A 22,389-nucleotide genomic window follows, 5' to 3' on the forward strand; every position below is an offset into this window, starting at 1 on the left:
TATTATTATTATTTCCAGTACCAGTTTAAACTTCCTTTATTTTGACAAGAAGTGCTTGATTCAGTTTGTTTTGTTTTTAATGGGTACATACTCCTGCATTCACAGATTCATAATTTCTGACACAGGAAGCATTTTCCAAAAACGGGGTAGCACAGAATAGCTGTCTCATTGTTTGAGAGCTGGGATTGCAAAGGTCTTGATAACCATTTATCTTCTTGACCCAAGGAAACTTAAAAAATATAGCTGGCTTTGGAGAGCAGAGATGTGAGAACCCCTTGGTATTTCTGACTGAACTGTTTTCCAGACACTTCTGGACTAAATTAGTCTAGAATTTCCAGGGTTTTCCATGTAAAAACACACACTCTGAATCACTGGCACATGTGACTGCTGTTCATGAATGGAAAGCAGAACTACTGTTGACTGCCTGCTGCCCACCAAGTCCATTAGAGGCTGGCAGAGGGACAAGCTGGTTAAGCAGCTGATACCATTTTAAGGCATGGGCACTGACACTGCAGGATCCAGACCAGAAATGGTGCTAGTCCGGCAGGCTTTCTGATTGAACCAGGGGTTGTATCACCATGAACAAGGCACTGGTGAATTCATTTGTATTTGGTGTGTGGAGGGCCTGAAAATTCAAGAGGACGTTTAAAACTGTTCTTCTGGGTTGCTGGATACAAATAAAGCTGTACTTTTCATTTATATTCTCATTTGAAACTCTCAGATTAGAAATGTAATTGTATTCAGAGTCTCAAGGATTAGCAGACAATGATAACTTTCCTCTGTAGTCATTGGCAGAAGCAGGTTTAGTGTCTCCCCACCTGGTACAGAGAAAGCTGTTGGGGATTAACTAGGGATGACCATGGTTTGAAGTTTATCCTACAAAGAATACAAGTAGAACTGCAGGGCTTTAAAAATATAGATATATTGAAAGAAAAGCATTACATTTTCATTAGAGCTTCTAGTCCTGTAAAACCATTTATTTGTGTATCTTTTATGAGAAAATCACCCATATCCCCACGCTTCTATGGCAAGTAGCTACTCTTTTTCTGAGTGTCTCATCAGTACAATGGGATACGCCACTTCCATCACCATAGAAACATGCATCTCCATGAATCCAGTTTTCTGAAGATGAAAACAAAAAATATTAGCCTGAGAATGGCCCCTTTTTTATTGAGCAGGCATAGTAAACCACTGGTTGACTAATGTATGTGTGGCATAATCAGAGAGAATCTGTGTGATTCAGATGCTAAATTTAATCCATTTGTGTTGCATTCTGAATGACAAACCTCATTTAATGTCAAATCTTGCATTGCATTTACCATTTACTGAGGATGCTGCCCTAAGGATCTCCATTCTAGTCAAGACTGTTCCTCAGAGCAACATTTTGGATCTGTTTTTCTTAAGTGCCCTTGAGTCTGTCTGACTCATAGAGATCCTGAGTAGGGTTTCTGAGGAGCAGCTGGTAGGTTTGACCCTGATGACCTTGTGATTAGTAATCCAGTACGTATCCTAGAGCACCGTGCCATGACTCCGTATCACGGATCTTTGTTGTTATTCTTAAGTGCTGCTGAATTGGTTCCAACTCATAACAAGAGTTTCCAAGGAGTGACTGGTAGATTTGAACCACCAACTTTGTGGTTAGCAGGTCTGTAGTCCAGTGCTTATTCTATAGAGCTACACCAGGACTCCTGTTATGGTTCTTGGGACCTTTATTTTCCCAAAGACACTTTATCAATATCATATCCCAGACTTTCTTTCTCCTACTCTACTGCCTTGGTGTGGCACTGAGGATAAGCACTGGACTGCTAAATGTAAGATCAATCGTTCAAACCCACCAGCTGCTCCTCAGAAACCCTCTTCAGGGTAGCTATGAGTCAGAACTGATTCCTACTGCTTTTAGAAACAACAACTTGTAGTGGTTAAGAGTTGGGCTGCTAACCTCAAGGTCAGCAGTATGAAATTACCAGTGGTTCCATGGGAGAAAGATGGGACTTTCTGCTCCTGTAAAGGTTTACAGCCTCGTAAACCCTATGCATGGTCGCTATCAGTCAGAACCGACTCCAAGGCACACCACCACTACCACCATCTAGAAGGCCTTTTAGGTAATCTGAAACATTTTATAGTCATTTTTCTGAATTCCTTCTCAGGCATTTCCAAGGCCTACCCTCCTTCCAGAATGGAGTCCAGGTATACCTCTAGGTCATTTGTCTCAGACACTTTATCTTGTTTCTGGACATGTGCTGATATGGTCATCTGCTTTTGCTTCTTGGACATGTTTAGTGTTTATCTGTGGCCTTAATACTTAATTGAGTGTGTGTTTTTTATGCTTTCTGATTGCCTCCGGGGAGATATGATCAGGATGTGGGCTTCTGTTTTCACCCTTCTTATTGCTTAACTTAGAGTGACTTTCACAGGTGTTGTCTGTTTCCCTGGTATATGGCAGTTGGTATTGGTTCTTGCTTGGATTTTGGTGTTTTATAGAGTGTGATTGTAGCTTGACTATATGGCAGCAGTTGCTGACTCTTCTTGGGTAATATAGGGAGAGAAAGAGTCCCCCAAAGGTAAAAGGGGGAGCATAAAATAGCAAAACAGCAACAGGAAAAAAACAAGAAAACAAACACCACCACCAAAACCTCACAGCAACAACAACAATCAAACTAGATTGGATACTGTAGTCTATAATCACAGAAAGGGGAGAGGAGGGAGAGAAGGGGAAAAAAAAAGTCTGTAGCCTAATATGAGTATGACTTTAATTTTAATGTCCTCTTTCAGCTTCTTGCCTTCAAGGCCGTCTGATAAATTTCAAGATGCCACAGGATTTGATTTAATTTTCAGCCTGTTTTGTTTTTAAACTCTCTTTCCCTCCCCGTGCCCCTTGTTCTGGCCTTTTCCCTGCTAAAAAACAGTTCAGGGCCGGCTCTTGGGCTGAGAGTATCTATGGGCATGTGAGGCAGAAGAACTGACCAGTGGTGGGGGTGGGGAGTAGTGGGTGGCCAATGAACAGATACAAAAAAAAAAGACAAAAAGAAAATCACAACAAAGCAAAACTGACAAAGTGTATTGTCCACCTTTCCAAGGTTCCCAGGGCGTTATTCCGTGGTGTGTCTGTTCCCCTGCTTGGTCTTGCTGTTTGGTCTTGCCCAAGTTGTCAGGTTCCCGGCAGATTCAAAAGTACGTGATTTCTTACTTCTGCTAAAAGTTCCACTAGCTATAAGCCTTCAAACTTTTAAAATATTCCTACCTATGAGGTTCAGAGTTTTGGAGCTCTACCCTGAACCTGCTCCACCAGGTATTCTGTGGTAGAACTTCACTGCACCTCTACCCTATCTGCCATTAAGCCCTGCTCCCCCTTTTAGGTAATCTGATTCTTTTCTCTCAGGGAAAAGAACTTTTTCTAAAATAATTACTGGAAGATAAAGCATTACCCCAACCCTTACCCCCAAGCCATTCTAGTTCTTTCCTGAGGAAGGTGCCTCCAGCCATAGTTTGCCCAAGGAGTGGAGTGAAGCATCCTCACAGCCTTCTCTTTGTTTTTCCACACTGAAGTTTTTCTTTTCTTCAGCTCTCCTTTCCACTATGAATTGTGGAATTCTGGGAATTATTATTATTTTCCTAGTGTACTCTTTTATTTTTTTACTATTTAACTTGTTTTAATGTTTCTCCACAAATGGTGAAAAATACAAAAGTACAGACAAGGAATAATCATAATGTTGTGATCAATATTATAAATATGGAATTATAACTTTAAAACATTTTCTGGTTTAAAAATAAATCTGGTAGTCAATACAGCTCTGTGGGCTGTCTCATCTAGTAGGGCCCCTGGTCTCTGTGCCCCTGACAGTGCTCACCTTTATCCGTTTTCCCAGGCCCATTGCATCTGCCTCTTCTTCCTCCCATCTGTTCTATTAAAGGGCTAGAGAGGCCCCCAGGACCACCTCGTCTTCCTCTACCAAAGCCACCTTGGTCCATGCCTTGGCCGCCACGGAAGCCACCTCTGTCTCCACCACAGCCCCCTCTGAATATCCTACCAGGACCACCACAGTCCATGAGGCCACCTCTCCTGCCCTACATGGCACCACCTCCACCTTGGCTTCGGTTACCACCCGGGGGCAGGAAGGGTGGTGGGAGGAAGCCTGTGGGTTTAGGGGCCTTTTACTGGGTGCATTCTATTCTCTGGGTGACGTTCTGGGTTCCACAGCCCGGATTGGTGTGCTGCTTGTCCCCAGCTCAGTGTTGGACATTTCCTCCTCCAGATGGGTTCCTTCCAGAACCGCGGGGTCCTCTTGTGGGGAAGCCATCTCTGTCTCCTCCACGAACTTCCATGTGGCCCATGGGTCCCTGAGGAACTCCTGAGCCCCCTGGACCTCCTCAGAGTGGCGGTGGCATCACTCTGCCCTCAAGGAGTGGGATTCCACCCCGCATGCTGTTCATGGGAGGCTTCTGAGCAAGAGAGACATTAAGCTTGCTTCCTTGGAAATGTATTCCATAAAGCATTCCACAGTATCCTAAGCAGTTGGTGGTCTTCATAGGATATGGTTGCATTACCTTTGGGCTTCCTGGTTTCCTTGTCCAGGTAGATATGGATCAGAGGCTGCCCAGTTCTCTCGTTCATCCTAACAACCCTACACTGCTTAAAGAAACCCATCAGGTCATCTAGGATACCATTGTCATTTAATCCTTGCACATAAATTGCACTGTTGTCAGAGTCTTCATCTGGATCTATAGGTGGGCCTAAATCAAGATCTGGTCCTTCATCCATGGGTCCACCAGGCTTATGAAGCCACCTTGCTCGCCAGTGTTGCCCATTGCACTGTGTCCTCCTCCACATCCACCTCTGTTCATGCCTCCATGATCAAATCCCCCTCTTAGCCTACTCCGGTTATTGGCCCACTCATGCTCCAGTTCTCTCCTGGTCCAGAACATCTTCCAGACTCCTGCCCATAAACACCCATGCTACTGGGGTGATCCTGTCAGAATGAACTCTGCTGCCCATAGCTGCTGCGCTGTTGGCTATATTGACCCGGGGCCTGGCTGTAGGAGCCAGTATGGAGTGGAGGGTGGGGGGGGGGGTAAACTAGTAGACGGCTGCTGCCCATAGCTGCTCAGCTGTCCATAGCTACTCAGCTGCCCATAGGTGTTCTGCTGAGAGTAACTATTCTGATCATAGCTAGTCGGCTGTGAAGAGGAATAGCTGGTGGGAAGATAGGTTGAAGGTGCAGTGACTGGCTGCATGGGGTACCTCCCAGGACCCTGGGGATAATTGTAGTTACTCTGTCTATTCCCGATGTTAGGCTGGTTATAACCCCCTGTGCTAGACTGAGGCTGACTAGTCTCAGCCGACTTACTACCATCCTGTGGTCTTGCAGGTGAGTGGCTGCTGGCTGCTGCCCGTCTGTTGGATAGGAAGGTTGAGTGCCGTCGGCAGACCAAGCTGCATAGGAGGCCTGGGGGATGGTCCCTGTAGCAGTGGTGGTATCATTAGCACCAATACCACAGCCCTGGACAGGCTGGCTATAGGCCTGCGATGCAGCCGGAGCACTAGAACCCATAGGAGGCTGTCCGTAAGAAGTTGTGTACGCGGTCTGCCCATAGGTTGCACTGGTCCGAGCCTGGGTATAGCTGACATCAGTGGGTTGTCCATAGGGTCCACAACTTTGTTGCCCATATGCCTGGGTGGTTTGTACAGATCCTTGAGTGGACTGGGTGGTGTAAGCACTGTAGATCTGTTGGGCTGTGGCTTGGCTGTGGGGACTGTAATCCATGGATGCCATTTTCTCTCCTTCCTATGCGTTCTCTTGGCTCCTAATGTACTCTTGTTGGATATAACCTTGCTCACTATAGATTACTTACATCTCAGGGGTAGATGTAAGCTTTATTATTTAGAAGGCACCCACTAAAGTTAAATGATAAGGAAGTGATTTATTCTGGTTATTTTGCAGATGAATTTTACAGCTCTATTCCAAAATTGAATTCGTATTTGGTTTTATGATTTGACAACTGTTACGGAAACAAATACTTCCAGACTCAATGAGTTTTAGTAGGGATATCCAATGAAATGAGACTTGTGCCTACTAACTCTTATATGGTACCACCTTCCCAGCCTCCGTCCTGATGCAGAGAGGGACCTATGGAGCTCAGTGGATATGGAGACATATGTCCTTTAGTATCTCCTGTACCAGGCCTTATTGGATCTCTTATATACATTATTACTTTGAATTCTAATAGGAATTAAAAGGTAGATACTAATTTTTCCAAGGTTCAGGGGAACAGATGACTCTTGATGGGGATGCTCTTGGTTCAAGGTAACACACCCAGCAGGAGTCTGGCCAAGTCTCTCTCCCAAATCCATATGTGCTTTCAATGATCCCATTGTTACACCTGGCTTTCCCTAGTAAATAGGGGTTTTAATGAGCACTGCCCATCACTTCCAGTGAGTATCCTCTGCTTGGGACAGGACTCTACCGTGAACTGCAACCACAAACAGTACTGCAGTCCCAAGGACACAGAACTTGCCATGTGGGGACCAAACCTTTCAATGAATCCAGTGGTTCCTCTGGCATGTTCCTCAGCTGATGGCACTTTCCTGGGAGGGACTTTGAGGAGAGAAACCATCAAAGTGCTTTTATTGATGAAAAGAGGTAGAACTAATTAATTCTGCCTTAGGAAGATAAGAAATGACAACAATATGGTTGTGTTTTGTTGAGGTTTTGTCCAGCCATGCTCACTTTCCTCATTAATTTGTTCAAACCTCTGGGTTAATACAAAGATTAAACCAAAGTATTCACCACTTAAAAAAGGTAATACTATGATCTGAAGTTTTTTCAAAGAAGCTTAAGGAGACAACATCTTTAATATGGTAATGAAGATAGAAGTTGAAATCATTTAACTTCATTTACAAATCATGAATATGTATTTTGCTTTAAATGAAAAGAAGGACTAAAACAGATATAGTGTTTGTTCAGTTTGCTAAAGAGAAGACAATTTGTCAAGATTTTTCCCCCAAAACTCAAGCAATATGCAAATGTAAGAAAATCAGGCCCCCATGTTAATTCCATGCCATGATGAATATTTTTATAATCCTAATTAGTACCAGTCATTTAGTCTAGCAATTTCCCCCAATCTAGCCAATTTGAAATTAAAATAGATGCCTTGATTACAAAACTCATTAGCAAAGAAGCACCCTTCTCACTAACCAGTTCATTTAAAATGCACAAGCTGAATGAAGTGTGGAACACTTGTGTTGGCAATTGGCATAAGTGAAGTGAGTCTTAATTGGACACATTGTGAAGTATTTGTATTGCTGCATGTTTCATTGCAGTATAATATATCATTCATTAAATGTAACAAAAGCAACTTTTAAATAGCTTAATTAAGCGGGGTTGGTGCAGTTGGTAATTTTTATAAAGTCGCATGTCACAATTGTTTGCATTTGAAGTACTGATGGGTATTAGTGTCAGGAAGACGAAGTCTGACTCTGCATTTATCACTCCGATTATGTGGAGAATGGCAGGTTTAATGTGAGAAGAGAAAATGAAATTGTAGGACATTGACTGCTTACTTACAAGGACCACAGGAATTTGGACGCTTGGGAACTGACTGACTTATGGCTGGAGAGGTGCCAAGCTGGGAACTAAGCAAGGAATGGAAGGAGAGAGAAACACTGAAGATGTTTGTTCTTGGAATTTCTGATTTTTAATCAAGGGAGGAAGTAGTAGGTGGAGAGAAAAGCTATCCAATGTATGTTCATCTACTCAAAAGAGCAACAGAGTTGTGTGTAATAGTGCAAATTGATGTTCTGTCTAAGCAAAATGTGGTGGGAATGGGAGAGGGGGAGGGCACAGAATCTGAGCCAGGGGAATTGCACACTGGACTCCACAGAAGTCCACCCTCGGTCCAGAGAGCAAGAAGCCCAAGGCTAGTTCTTCAGTGGAAGAGGCTGCAGGCCCCTTGCCGTTGAGTTGATTCTGACTCACAGTGAACCCTTAGGACAGGCAGAGTAGAACTACGTCATGGGAACTGTCATGGAAGCTACCTACTGCCACATCATTCTCCTGAGGAGCGGCGAGTGGGCTTGAACCGCTTATGTGTTGGTTAACAACTGAGTGTTTAACCACTGGGCCATCAGCGCTCCTAGAAGCCACAGTGTGAGTTTCAATGTTAGCAGTTCTATGGCCATAAATTATAAGGCAAGCATTTGTTGTTGTGTATTGTTGAGCTGATTCCTACACATAGCAACTCTGTATAGGGTTTCCAAGGAGTAGCTGGTGGTTTTGAACTGCCTGCCTTGTGGTTACCAGTCCAGTGCTTATTCTACTGTGCCACACTACGACCCTCAGGCAAGCATTCGTGTTTTTGTTGTTAAGTGCCGTCAAGTCTGTTCTGAATTACATTCACCCTGTCTGTATAGGATTTCCAAGGAGCAACTGATGGATTTGAACCACCAACCTTTTAGTAGTCCAGTGCTTATCCTACAGCGTCACACCAGACAAGCATTGTTGTTGTTAAGTGCCATTGAGTCAGTTCCAACTCATAGCAACCCTGTAGTGTTTCTGAGGAGTGGCTGATGAACTTGAACCGCTGACCTTGCAGTCCTCATTGACCTTGCATTCCTGCGCATTAACCCACACCAGACCAGGCAAGCATAGGCAGTTTTAATTGACAGAAGAAATAATAGAATGAAACAAACTGAATACCAGACTTGTTGCTATGAAGTGAATTCTGATTCATAGGGACTCCTTTAGATAAGTAAAACTGCTTTATAGGGTTTCCTTGTCTGTAGTCTATGGAAGGAGATTGCAGCGCCTTTCTTCAAAATGCTGCTGAGTGGATTTGAACCATAAACATTTTGGTTAGTTGTTGCTAAGTGCTGTCAAGTCAGTTCCAACTCATAGCGACCCTGTATAAGGTTTCTCAGACTTGACTGTTGATCTAGAACCACTGACCTTGCAGTTCCAACCAACCTTGCAGTCTAGTGTATTAGCCCACGGTAGAGTTTAAACCATTCATGCCACCCAAGGACAGAGTTAAACATTTTATTTTTGTTAGGTACTATCAAGCCAGAGGGACCCTATGTAAAATAGAAGGAAACACTGCATCATCCTGCACAATTCTCACACTATTTCTATGTTTGAGTCCATTGCTGCAGCCAGGTTTAATTCATGTGTTTTCTCTGCATAATTCCAATGTCAGCTATTACCTTATATGTATGTATGGACTATTTCCGATTTACCTTTACCAGGATGTAAAACTCAACGGTGCCACTAATTTTCAAGAGAGAGAGATCACGTTTAGCATACATATCCAGTTGATGCCTTCCTCATATCCACGTGGCACTTACCACTGACTTCTCACTGCCTGGATTTTCTTTTCTTTTCTTTTTGCCTGAGATCTTTCTCCAAAACATTCAGCCCCTCTATACAGCATGTTGGAGTCCTGGTGTGGCGCTGTGGGCTAATGCGTCAGACTGCATAGTTGTTTGAACTGTAAGGTCGGTGGTTCAAGCTCACCAACTGCTCCTTGGAAACCCTATACAGAGTCACTATGGGTCAGAATTGACTTGAGGACACTTAACAACAACATCAAAAATACAGCATGCTAGAAGGACCAAAAAACTCACATCTCCTGAGAATGCTACTCAGGAAGTGACCAACAGATTTTGATGCAAAAATACCATAGCTCCCTCACAGCTAATGTGAGATTATAATGAGGCACACTTGTGTTGTCGTTTTCTCCCAGAATCTCCCAGTGGGATTGTGCTCTCATTACCCACAATGTAGCTGGTTTTAGAACATGCTTTACTTATTGACTACTTTCCTTATCTTAGGTAGTTACCCGAGGAGCTTCTCTGCTCCCATATTGCTATTTTACTTCCTAAGTAACTACTTGCACTTACCTCAGATTTTGCTTCTGTATGAACGTAAACGAACTTGCCAATTATACCAAGCATTTTCGAATTTTGGTAGTGGTGACAGAAGATTTCAAGGAGAGGAATCCTAGACCATAAGTTTCCACTGGGAAAGTATCCTTTGATGTTCCTGATTTCCCAGTCTCTCTTTCACCACAGTAGCCTGAAGTATTCAGCACTGTGGTTGGCTGAATAATAATGCCCCTACAATGCTGTTCAAAGGTGGAAGAAATACAGAGTTGCTATACCAAATAGAGCGTATTGATGTTCAATCATTTCAAGAGGTAGCATATAATCAAGAACCAATAATACTGAAGGAAGAAATCCAATATGCACTGAAGGCATTTGAAAAAAAACAAGACTCCAGAAATTCATGAAATACAAATTGAAATGTTTCAACAAATTAATGCAGCACTGGAGCGTGATCACTCATCTTTGCTAAGAAATTTTGAAGACAGCTACCTAGACAACTTATTGGAAGAAATCCCTATTTGTACCCATTGTAAAGAAAGGTGACCCAGTAGAATGTGGAAATCATCAAACAGAATGCAAAACTCCTCATTAATGTCGCATGCAAATAAATTGTGCTGAAAATAATTTTAAAATGGTTGCAGCAACATATTGACAAGGAGCTGTCAGACATTGAAGCCAGATTCAGAAGAGGATGTGGAATGAGGGATACCATTTCCCATGTATTGGCTAAATTTAGAGAGCACCAGAAAGATGTTGGTTGTTGGATGTTGTTGTTAAAGTGCCGTCAAGTCAGTTCCAACCCATAGCTACCTTGTACAGAGTTTTCAAGTAGCGAGTGGTGAGCTTTAACCACTGATGCTGGGGATCAAATCGACTTTGCAGTCAAGCACATTAGCCCACAGCTCCACACCAAGACTCCTGGTATGTTTTCTTGTGCCTTATTGACTATGCAAAGACATTCACTGTATGGATCATTGCAAACTATGGATAGAATTATGAAGAATGTGTATTCTGGAACACTTAATTTTGCTCAGGAGGAACCTGTACATAGACCAAGAGGCAGTTATTCCAACAGAACAAGGGGATACTGAATGGTTTAAAAATAGGAAATGTGTATGTCAGCATTGTATTCTTTCACCATACTTATTCAACCTGTATGCTGAGCAAATAATTTGAGAAGCTGGAATATGTGAAGAAGAACGTGGCATCAGGATTGGAGGAAGACTCATTAATAACCTGTGATAGGCAGATTTCACAATCTGCTTGCTGGAAGCGAAGAGGATTTAAAATACTTACTGATGAGGATCAAAGACTGCAGCCTTCAATATGATTGCACCTTAATATAAAGAAAACAGAAATCCTCACCACTGGACCAATAAGTCACATCATGATAAACAGAGAAAAGATTGACGTTGTCCAAGACTTCATATTGCTTGATCCACAATCAGTGCTCATGGAAGCAATAGTCAAGAGAGCAAATGACAAATTGCATTAGGCAAATATAGGCAGAAGACCTCTTTATGTTCTCAATGAGCAAAGATGCCACTTTGAAGACTAAGGTGTATCTTACCCAAGTCATGGTATTTTCAGTGGCTTCATATGCTTGTGAAAGCTGGACAATAATTAAGAAAAAGTGTAGAATAATCGATGCATTCGAATTACAGTTTTGAAAGTACCATGGACTGCCAGAAGAACAAACAAATCTGTGATGGAAGAAGTACAGCCAGAATAATCCTTAGAAGAGAGGATGGAGAGACTTTGTCATTTTACTTTGGACATATTATCAGGAATGACCAGTCCCTGGAGAATGACATCATGGTTGGTAAAATGGAGGGTTGTTGAAATAGAGGAAGAGACTTGATTAGATGAACTGGTAGAATAGCAGCAACAATGGCCTTAACTATGACAGTTCTGAGGATGGCATAGGACTGGGCAGTGTTTTGGTCTATTGGGCATAGGGTCACTCACTATGAGTCAGAATCAACTCAATGACACCGAACAACAGCAACATAATGATGTTCATATTCTAATCCTTGGAATCGATGAAACTATGACTTTACATGGCAAAAAAGGACTTTGCTGATACAATGAAATGTAGAATCTTGAGAAAGGAAGATTATCCTGGATTACCTGAATGGCCTTAGTATACTCACAGGTTTCCTTTTAAGAGGGCACAAGAGAGTAAGAGTCATAAAAAGGAGATGTGACAGCAGAAACAGAGGTTGCCATGTTGCCATGAGCCAAAGAATGAAGAAAGCATCATGGTGCTGGAAAGGGTGAGGGAATGATTCTCTCTTGGAGCCTTGAGAAGGAATGGAAACTTGCTAACAGCTTGGTTTTGACTCTGTAGCACTCAGTTGAACTTCTGACTCCTAGACTGTAAGATAAATAAGTAAATAAATATATATATGTATATGTATGCATGCATGTATGTATGTATGTGGTTTTAAGTCTCTAAATTAGTAATAATTTGTATAATTATTACAGATTTGTAATAAGTAATCAACACTCAGAAACTAATACACTTAGTGACCCTTTTCTTGGCCTCAGCGGATTCTCCAGAGAAAGCATGGTCCCCCAGCCCTCTTCTATCTCATAGAATCCATAACTACTTCCCAGAAGCGCAGACATCTGCCGTGCTGTCTCAGACCATCCAGATTATTCTTTTGATCCTATTTACTTTGATCCATGTGGTCCTGAAATAAGAAGAGTTCTCTTGAGAGAAATTCTGGTGAAAAAAAAATAATTCTCTATCTCGTCACGTATGTGTGTCAAGGTTGCTGAATGATAACAGTGTTGGTAGCCTTTGGGTCTCTGCTGCTAAGCGTGAGGAGCGAAGCAGAGTGCCCTAACATGCTCCTGAGTAGCATGGAATGGAGCCAGCAGCAGGAAGGACTGGTCTTTTCACCAGGCTTCAGTGAGTATGAAATACCCTCTTTCTGCTGGCAAGTGGGGCGGATTTATTCCTTAGATAGAAGTCAGAGCTCTGTGATTGGTCAGGGTTGTTACAAACTGGTCTTTGGGCCTTGAACAGTCAGGTTAAGAAACCCTGGAGGCAAGAAGGAAAAACATGCTGCCCAGGCCATGGAGTCCATTAGGAGGAGCTTTGAACAAGCAGACGGAAGACTCTGATGGATAGAAACTGTTGTTTTTGAGATTGAAAGCTAATTTAATGGATAAGGCAGTGTGCTGCTGTTGTCGTTTTTACAAATTTTTGTTCTTGCTTCACTATTTTTGAACTCTATTTGAAAATATCAGCAGACCTCAGATGTACCAAAATTATACAAATGGGTTTGGTTGACTTGATTGTGTTACAAACCTTAAAATTTGTGATTGGTTTCCCTGTAGCTTGTGGGATAACATCAAAACCTTTAGATCACACCATAGGCCATTGTAGATTGGATGCTGTCTAACTTTCTATCTCCTTCCCCCAAGTACTCCCTCAACTCATTCAGTAGGAGATTCAGCCTCCTACTTTGCTCCCAAATGCCTGGGTATAGGTACATCTGTTTGCTTAGTGTCTGAGATGCAGTAAATGACATACTATAGCCTTTCTAGCTGTGTTGTGATTCGGTGCTATCAAGTTGGTATGGACTCATAGTGACCTTATGGACAATAGAATGAAACACGGCCTGCTCCTGGGTCAGTCTCACACTAGTTGCTGCACTTGACCCCACTGCTGCTGCCACTTTGCCAATCAGTCTCGTAGGAGAGACGAAGCCTGGACATCCTAACTTTCAAGGAGCATTTTGGCTGTACTTCTTCCAACACAGATTTATTTGTTCTTCTGGCAGTTCATGGTACGTTTAATATTCTCCTCCAACACCATAACTGCAATGTATCAATTCTTCTATGGTCTTTCTTGTAGTTATAAAGCTGTAGTCTTTATAACTCCCACCAAATGATTGTGTTGTTGTTAGTGCCATTGAGTTGGTTCTGACTCACAGTGACCCTGTGTCAGCTTTCCAGAGAGCAGCTGGTGGGTTTGAGGCACTGACCTTTTAGTTAGCAGTCCAGTGGCTATCCTACAGCACCACCCCAGGACTCCTTAAATGACTGCGTTGTTGTTTGTTATTATGTGCCGTCCCCTCATAGTGACCCTGTATAGTGTTTCTATGAGCGGCTGGTGGGTTTGAACTGCCGACCTTAGATTGTTGTTGTTGTTAAGTGCTGCCGAGTCGGTTCCAACTCATACTAACCCTGTATAGTGTTTCTAAGGAGCAGCTGATGAACTTGAACCACCGACCTTGTGGTTCAAACTGACTTTGCGGTATTAGCCCACAGTGCCACATCAGGCCAACCTTAGATAGTTTGCTGTTAAGGAAAATAAACTGCATGGTATCCTTTTGGGAGTGGGACCAAGCAAATGAAGTGTGTTGTTGTTGTTGTTAAGTACTGTGGTGTCGGTTCCGACTCATAGTGACCTTGCACAGGGTTTCCGAGGCTGTAAATCTTTACGGGAGCAGAAGGCCTCATCTTTCTCCCGCAGAACGGCTGGCAGTCTTGAACTGCCAATTTTGAGGTTAGGAGCCTGATTCATAACCACTATGCTACCAGAGCTGGCACACTAATGTGAGGATTGGTCAGTTGTGCTATCTTTATTAAAATGAGCCATCCCAAAGGCAGAGAGGGAGAACTAGCAACACTCATGAAAGCAGAGCCAGGACTGGAATGCATTTGGGCTCTGTGTTCTAGGAGCTGTCTTGATCCAGGAGCTAGAGAACTATGGCACTGGAGACAGTCAGAGACAGAAGAAATGGCAGAGCAGAGGCAGCAGAAGCAAGAAACTGGCACAAGACTGAGCGGTGGGCATGCCAACGTACCCAGCAGGAGAAAGCTGAGGGCCTTGGACAGTAAGCTTCTAGGTACTTATATGCATTGCTGGAAGAGTTTTGTTTAACACTTGCTCAAGCAGAACAGAGACTGGCCTGAGAATCCAGGCAGCCAGAGCCTAAGAGAAGCCCGCATCTGGACATGGCCAATGGGAGACTTTACTGATCAAAGCATCCTTGATCCTGAATTGTAACCTGTTACTTCCCCAGTCTATGCTATCAATCAGGAGTGGTATCTGTGAATTCTGTGTTGCCAATGCAAGGAATTATTGTCAGCAGGTAAGTACAGAGGACCATGGGAGGGCTGGTTGGTTGATAAAAATGTTGTCTGGTGGAGACATAGCTGACATCGGCCTCATAGGAATTACCCTTGCCTTGTTAATCTTGATTCTCTCCTTTATGAAGTTATTGTTATTATTGCGAAGTGCCATTGAGTTGGTTCTGCTTCATAGCAACCATATATAGGGCTTCCAAGAAGTGGCTGGTGGATTTGAATTGCTGACCTTCCGGTGTTCGTCCTACAGTGCCACACAAGGACCCTTGTGAAGTTTGAGGAGGTTTAATACTGGCGCCTTGCCTTTTTTACAGTGTCCTTATCTCCCTCTTTATCTAGCTGGTTATCTTTATCTTTCAAAACAAAGCACAAAAAATAAATTATCTACGGAAACTTAACTAGAAGGAAACTGATTTCAGCATACTTGGAAACTTAAACAAACATTTTTGTTAAGTCCATAGGTAATGGGGTGCCTAATTGTTTACACAGTATTTATGGTGGGCAGAAAATGAAGAAGACTTGAATTGCAGTAACAATGAGGTTCAAAAGAAAGGGGACAATTTATAGAGTTGTTTTAAATAGAATTTATCTTTGTGATGGGGCAGGAGCCACTGGGAGGAGAGTCACCTGGTATCTCTGTCCACAGTGCTGAAAGGACCCCGTTGATTTGATAGTCTTATGGCCAAGGACTGTGCCCACAGCACATTTCTTCCCTGGAAAAATAGAGACTTGTTACTCAAATGCACTAAAGAAGATGGAAGGCCCTGGTTAGAATGTCACCAATGTGGAAGATGGAAGGGTAGTGACCTTCTTTTGTGCTTGCTTCTCCCTTTAGCTGCTTTTCTGACACTTTGCCCCATGCCTCCCCTGGCTACCTCTCAGTGCCAGATGCAGCAGCTGGCTGTAGCTGTCTGAGTAAAGTACTTGCAACAAAGCCTTTTAGAATGGAGACATTTTAATCTGGGGTGTTTTATAGAGATACCAGGGGTTATAATCTAGAAATTCTATAATAGGCAGCTTGGGAATGAATGAGGCAAAAGATGATATATTTACTTTTCTCTATTCAAATAAAATTCTACTCATATTGAGCTTGAATGTTTTCATAATTAAAATGCTGAAAGGAGGCTGAGGAGCCCAGCTCTCCTGGCTGTCTCAGGGTTCCAGGGTTCCTGATCCGTTTGGTCCAGAGGTTCTAGGCAGGGAAGGGAGCTTTCAAGTTTCACAAATAAATCATTACCTTTAGTATAATCTGCCTCCCTTTAGGTTCATACAATGCTTGTTTCTCTTTTACAACACGCAACATGCTAGTATAATATTCAGGCAAAAAGCTGATATTATTCATTTAATCTCAATTATAGGTCTTAAAATTTAATTATTAAAAATAACAGAAAAGTTTGCTGCTACATTTTCCTTTTCCCTGCAAGTGACCAGACACCAGAGTCTTGAAAATTCCTTTTTAAAAACAATGAACTATTTTTTAAAATTAAATACCTATAAAACAAATAGGAAATTGATGAGAAGAGGTATGGAAAGGAGGGGGAATATTTTACCTTTCAGTACATGTCATTAAACATAGCAACAACCTACTCTTTATTAACAAGGTTCCAGGTCTACTATATTATTATTTTTTTGAAAAGCGTTTACTGAGTACTTAGTATGTACCAGGCTCTGAGGTTACAAGAATGAAGGATATTATCTCTGCTCTCATGGAAAGAAAAAGATGAAATAAATAATTGACTGCAATTGCAGTAAGTAGTGCAGAGTAGAAACATAGATCATTATGAGAACATATGAAATGGAAAGGAGGTGGACCTATCCTCCTTGAATTAAACTTGTTTAGGTGCTCATATTATGATTTTCCACCTTTTGAAATACAACTGTATTGAGGCTAAATTGGCTGGTAATAACTACAAATTTAAAGTAGGCAATTTGAGAAATTTTGACTTATGTGTAATTCATATAATCATCACTACAATCAAGATAGCGAACGATCCATCACCCACAAAGTTTCCTTGTAAACCCCTTTGGTCTCCTCATGATGTTCACAATTGGGGATTGATTGTATGTTATAAATTAGTTTGTATTTTTTACAAACTAATGGAACCATAACATTATACTTTCTTTATTGTATGATAAACCACAATTATTTTGAGATTCAACCTTGTTGTTGTGTGCATTAATATTTTTTGTTGTTTTTGTTGTTTTAATCTCTGTATAGTATCCACTGTCTGGCTATACCACAATTAGTGTATCCATTTACCAGTTATTGAACATTCGGGTTGTTTCCAGGTTATTACAAATAAAGGTTTTAGGAACATTTATGGACAAGTTTCTGTATTGGCATTTGCTTTCATTTCTCTTGGGCAAATACTTACATTGTAAGCCTGGATCATATGGTGAGTGTATACTCACATTTTTAAAGAGATGTCAAATTGTTTAACAAATTGGTTGTAGCGTTTTCCATTTACATAAGCAGTGCATGAGAGTTAAACACTTGTTCCCCATGCTCACCATCTCTTGGTATGATTGTTTAGCTTTCATTGCCCTAGTGTCTAAGGAGGTTGACCATCTTTGCAAGTTCTTTTTTTGTCATCTATTTTCTTTATTAAAATATTTGAGCAAATATTTTGCTTTATTTTAAATTGGGTTGTTTGTGTTTGGAATCATTTACATAGTCTGTATGTAAATTATTTGTCAGAAATGTGATTTACAAATATTTTCTCCCATCCTACAACTTGTCTTTTAATTCTCCTAATAGTTTCTTTCAAACGGGGGAAGTTGATGAATTTCATAAAATCTATTATATTGTTTTTTCTTTATAGATCATTTCTGGTGTCATATTAAAGAAATTTAACCAAAGTTTAGGTCACAAGAATTTTCTACTTTGTTTTTTTTTCTTTTTTTTCTGAAAGTTAGCTTTAACGTTTATATTTAGATCCATGATGTATTTTGAGCTAAATTTTATATGTTGTGATGTATGGCTGAAAGATTACTGTTATTATCATTATTGTATATGCTTGCCAAATTGCTATTACCCGATTTGTTTGTTGTTGTTAAGTGCCATGGAGTAGGTTCTGACTCATAGTGACCCTGTATAAGGTTTCCAAGGAAGAACTAGTAGATTTGAACCATCGACCTTGTGGTTCAAACTGACCTGGTGGTCCAGGGTTTATCCTGCAGTGCCACACTAGGACTCCAACACAATTTAAGATACTGTTATTTCGGTATTAAGTTGTCCTTATATTTTTTTTGTAAAAGTTCCATTGACCATATATGTATATACCTGTTTTGGGCTCCTTATTTTATTTCATTGATCTATTTGTGTATCTTGAGACCAAAACTACATACTCTTGATTATTGTAGTTTTATGGTAAGTCTCTTAACTCAGAAAGTAAGACTTCCAAGTTGTTTTGTTTTAATCAAAGTTGTTTTGGTCATTGTGCTGTTCCTGTTAAGTGCTGTCGAGTCAGTTCCTACTCATAGTGAAGATAGGTTTCCGAGGAGTAGCTGGTGGGCTTGAACTGCTGATATTGTGGTTTGCAGTCCTAAAGTTAGCCTTTGTAGATCCTTTGTATTTCTATATGAATGCAAGAATGAATTTATCAATTCTGCTGATCTAGATTTGGGCTGGAGTCCTGGTGTGGCACTGCCAAATAATGCACTGGAACCCAAGGTAGACTTGAACCGCAAGGTCAGTGCTTCAAACCCACCAACCACACCTTGGAAACTCTATATAGGGTCACTTAGTTGGAACTGACTTGATAGCATTTAAAAACAACCATCTAGATTTGGGCTAGGATAAAATAGTTTATAGAAGTTACATTTTTTAAATATTGCCTTCTAATGTATAAACACAACCTGTTTCTCAATTTCATTTGGTCTCACTTAATTTTTCTCAGTAATGACATTTTTAAAATATTGAGTCTTCTAATACATAAATACATCTATCACTTCATTTATTTAGGCTTCATTTAATTTTTCTAAAGAATGTAAGGAATTTTTAGTTTATAGACCTTGCAACTCCTTTGTCAGATTTATTCCTAAATATTTCACAAATTCGATTGTGTTATAAATTTCAATTTCTGTTTCTTTGTTAATACGTAGAAGTAGAAAGAAAAATCAATAAGGATATAAAAGAATTGAACAACATGAATAACCAAATTGACCTATTGGTTTATGGGATATTTCACTCAACCAAATCAGAATACTGATTCTTCTCAAGTACATATAAAACATTTACTAAGAGTGACCATATTCTGGTTCATAAAACAAAGCTCAATAAATTTTAAAGAATTTATATTATATAAAATATGTCTTCTGACCACACTGGAATTTAATTTATTGTTATTGTTGTTAGGTGCCATTCAGTTAGTTTGGACTCATAGTGACCCTAGGCTTAATGGAACAAAACACTGCTTTGTCCTGCACTCTCCTCACAGTTGTTCTTATGTTTGAGGCCATTGGTACGGCCTTGGTGTCAATCCATGTTGTTGGGGTTCTTCCTCTTTTTCACGGACACTCTACTTTTCCAAGCATGCTCTCTATTTCCAGGGACTTGTTGTTGTTGCTGTTGAATCATGTTCTACTTTTAGCAGCTGTATGAACAATATAACAAAATACTGTTTGGTCCTGTGCCATCCTCACAGTGGTTGTTATGCTTGAGCCATTGCGGATGCCACTGTGCCAGTCCATCTCATTGGAAATCTTCCTCTCTTTTTGGTGACCCTCCAGTTTAATAAGCATAATATCCTTCTCTAGGGTCCCTTCTGATAATAGGTCTGAAGCATGAAAGATGAAGTGTCACCATCCTGACTTCTAAGGAGCATTCTAGCATTTGTTTGTTCTTATGGTATTTTCAATATTCTTTTCCAACCTTATTACCTAAATACATCACTTCTTCTGTGGTCTTCCTTATTCATTGTTCAACTTTCACATGCATGTGAGGTGATTGAAAATACCATGACTTGAGTAAAGTGGACCTTAGTTTTCAAAGTGACCACTTTAAAGAGGTCTCCTACAGCTGATTTGCCTAATACAGTATGTCATTTGATTTCTTGCCCTTTACTTCCATAAGTGTTGATAATGGATCCAAGCAAAATGAAATCTCTAACAATATCAATCTCTTCTCCATGTATCATGATGTTATTTATTGGTCCAGTTGTGAGGATTTTAGTTTTCTTTACATTGAAGGTGTAGTCTTTGATCTTCATCAGTAAGTATTGTCAGTCCTGTTCACTTTTAGCAAGCATGGTTGTATCATCTGAAAAGCACATGTTATAATGAATCTTCTTCCAATCCTGATGTCACATTCTTCTTCATATAATCCAGCTTCTTTAATTATTTGCTCAGCATACAGATTGAATAAGTATGGTTGAAGAATACAACCCTGGTGCACACCTTTCCTGATTTTAAACCATTCAGTGCCCCCTTGCTCTGTTTGAATGGCTGCTTCTTAGTCTATGTACAGGATCCTCTTAAGTACAGTTAAATGTTCTGGAATATCCATTCTTTGCAATGTTATCCATAATGTTGCATGACCCACACAGTTGAAAGCCTTTGCATCATCAATAAGGCACAAGTAAGCATCTTTCTGGTATTCTCTGCTTTCAGCCAAGATCCATCTATCATCTGCATTGTTATCTCTGTCATCCCTGAATCAGCTTGCACCTCTGTCAGTTCCCTGTCAATCAGCTGTTGTAGCCATTTTAAAATTATCTTCAGTAAAATTTTATTTGCATGCACTATAAATGATAAGGTGTTCTAGTAGCATAGTGGTTATGAATCGGGCTGCAAACAGCAAGGTCAGCAGTTCGAAACTACCAGCTGCTCTGTGGAAGAAAGATGAGGCTTTCTGCTCCTGTAAAGATTTACAGCCTCGGAAACCCTGTTTAGGGTCACTATGGGTCAACCGACTTGACAGCGCTTAACAGCAATATATTATATTGTTAGATGATTTCCACATTTCATTGGATTACCTCTCTTTGGAATGGGCACAAATATGGATCTCTTAGAATCTGTTGGCCAGGTGACTGTTTTCCAAATTTCTTGGTATATGTAAGTGAGTGCCTCCAGTGTTGCATCAGTTTGTTGAAAGATTTCTATTTGTATTCCATCAATTCCCAGAGACTAGTTCTATGCCAATGTCTTCAGTGAACCTTGGGTTTCTTCCTTCAGTACCAATCACTCTTGATCATATATTACCACTTGAAATGGTTGAACATCAACTATTCATTTTTGGTACAGTGACTCTATGTATTCCTTCCATCCTAATAATATGTCCAAAATATGATAGGTGAATTCTCATATCCTCACTTTCAAGGAGCATTCTGTGTATATTTCTTTCAAGACAGGTTTGTTTGTTGTTCTGGCAGTACTTTCAGTGTTCTTCACCAGCACTGTAATTCAAATGCTTTGATTCTTCTCTGGTCTTTTTAATTCATTGTCCAACTTATATATGTCCACAGGAAGAGATGATACTATACTGATGCTAGTGATATTGTTCAACGATTTCTGCATTCTGTTGGTTCACTTTCTCTGGAATTGACAGACTATGGATCTTTTCCAATTGGTTGGCCCTGAGTGTTCTTCCAACTTTGTTGGCATAGATGAGTGAGTGCCTCTAGTACTTCAACAATTTGTTGAAAGATTTCACTTGTATTCTATCAATTTTTGGAGCCTTGTTTTTTTGCTAATGCCGTCAATGTAACTTGGATGTCTTCTTTTAGTACCATTGGTTCTTGATCACAATGCTACCTCATGAAATGTTTAAGTATTGACCAATTCTTTTTGATACAGTAACTTTGTATATTTCTTCTATTTTCTTTTGATGCTTCCCACATCATTCAGTGGAATCCTGGTATGGCGCTGTAAAATAAGCCCTCAACCTGTGACTTGATGGCACTTAACAACAGCAACAAACATTATTCAGTATTTTGCCCACAGAATTTTTAAATAATTCACTTCCAGTCTTGAATTTTTCCTTCAGAATTTTCAGCTTGAGAATTGCTAAGTGTGTTCTTTCCTTTTGGTTTTCTTACTCTAATTTTTTGCTCATTTTATTATAATACTTTACTTTGTATTCTCAAACTACACTTTGAAATTTTACTGTTCAGCTCTTTTACTTCATCATTTCTTCCAGTTGCTTTAGTGGCTCGGTGCTTCAGAGCAAGTTTCAGAGCCTCTTCTGACATCCATTTTGGTCTTTTCTTTCTCATTTATATTTTTAGTGACCTTGTGCTTTCTTCTTGTAGGATGTTCTTAATGTCATCCCACAATTTTTCTATTCTTTGTTCTTTAAAATTTAATGCATCAAATCTGTTTTTGTGATGGCGTCTTAATTCAGGTGGGATATGTTCAAGATCATATTTTGAGTTTCATGGACCTGCTTTAATTTTCTTCAACCTCAG

General features: G+C 40.5%; 1 protein-coding gene and 1 pseudogene across 1 annotated transcript in view; one reads left to right on the plus strand and one right to left on the minus strand.

The window, feature by feature from the left end:
- SORCS3 (sortilin-related VPS10 domain containing receptor 3) overlaps positions 1–22,389 on the plus strand; it is an 863,487-nt gene that overhangs the window by 484,550 nt on the left and 356,548 nt on the right. The gene's annotated exons all lie outside the window — the stretch shown is intronic.
- On the minus strand, positions 3,808–5,771 carry LOC102812557 (annotated as a pseudogene).

This window comes from Chrysochloris asiatica, unplaced genomic scaffold, assembly GCF_000296735.1.
Source record: "Chrysochloris asiatica unplaced genomic scaffold, ChrAsi1.0 scaffold00003, whole genome shotgun sequence".
NCBI classification, from domain to species: Eukaryota; Metazoa; Chordata; class Mammalia; order Afrosoricida; family Chrysochloridae; genus Chrysochloris; species Chrysochloris asiatica.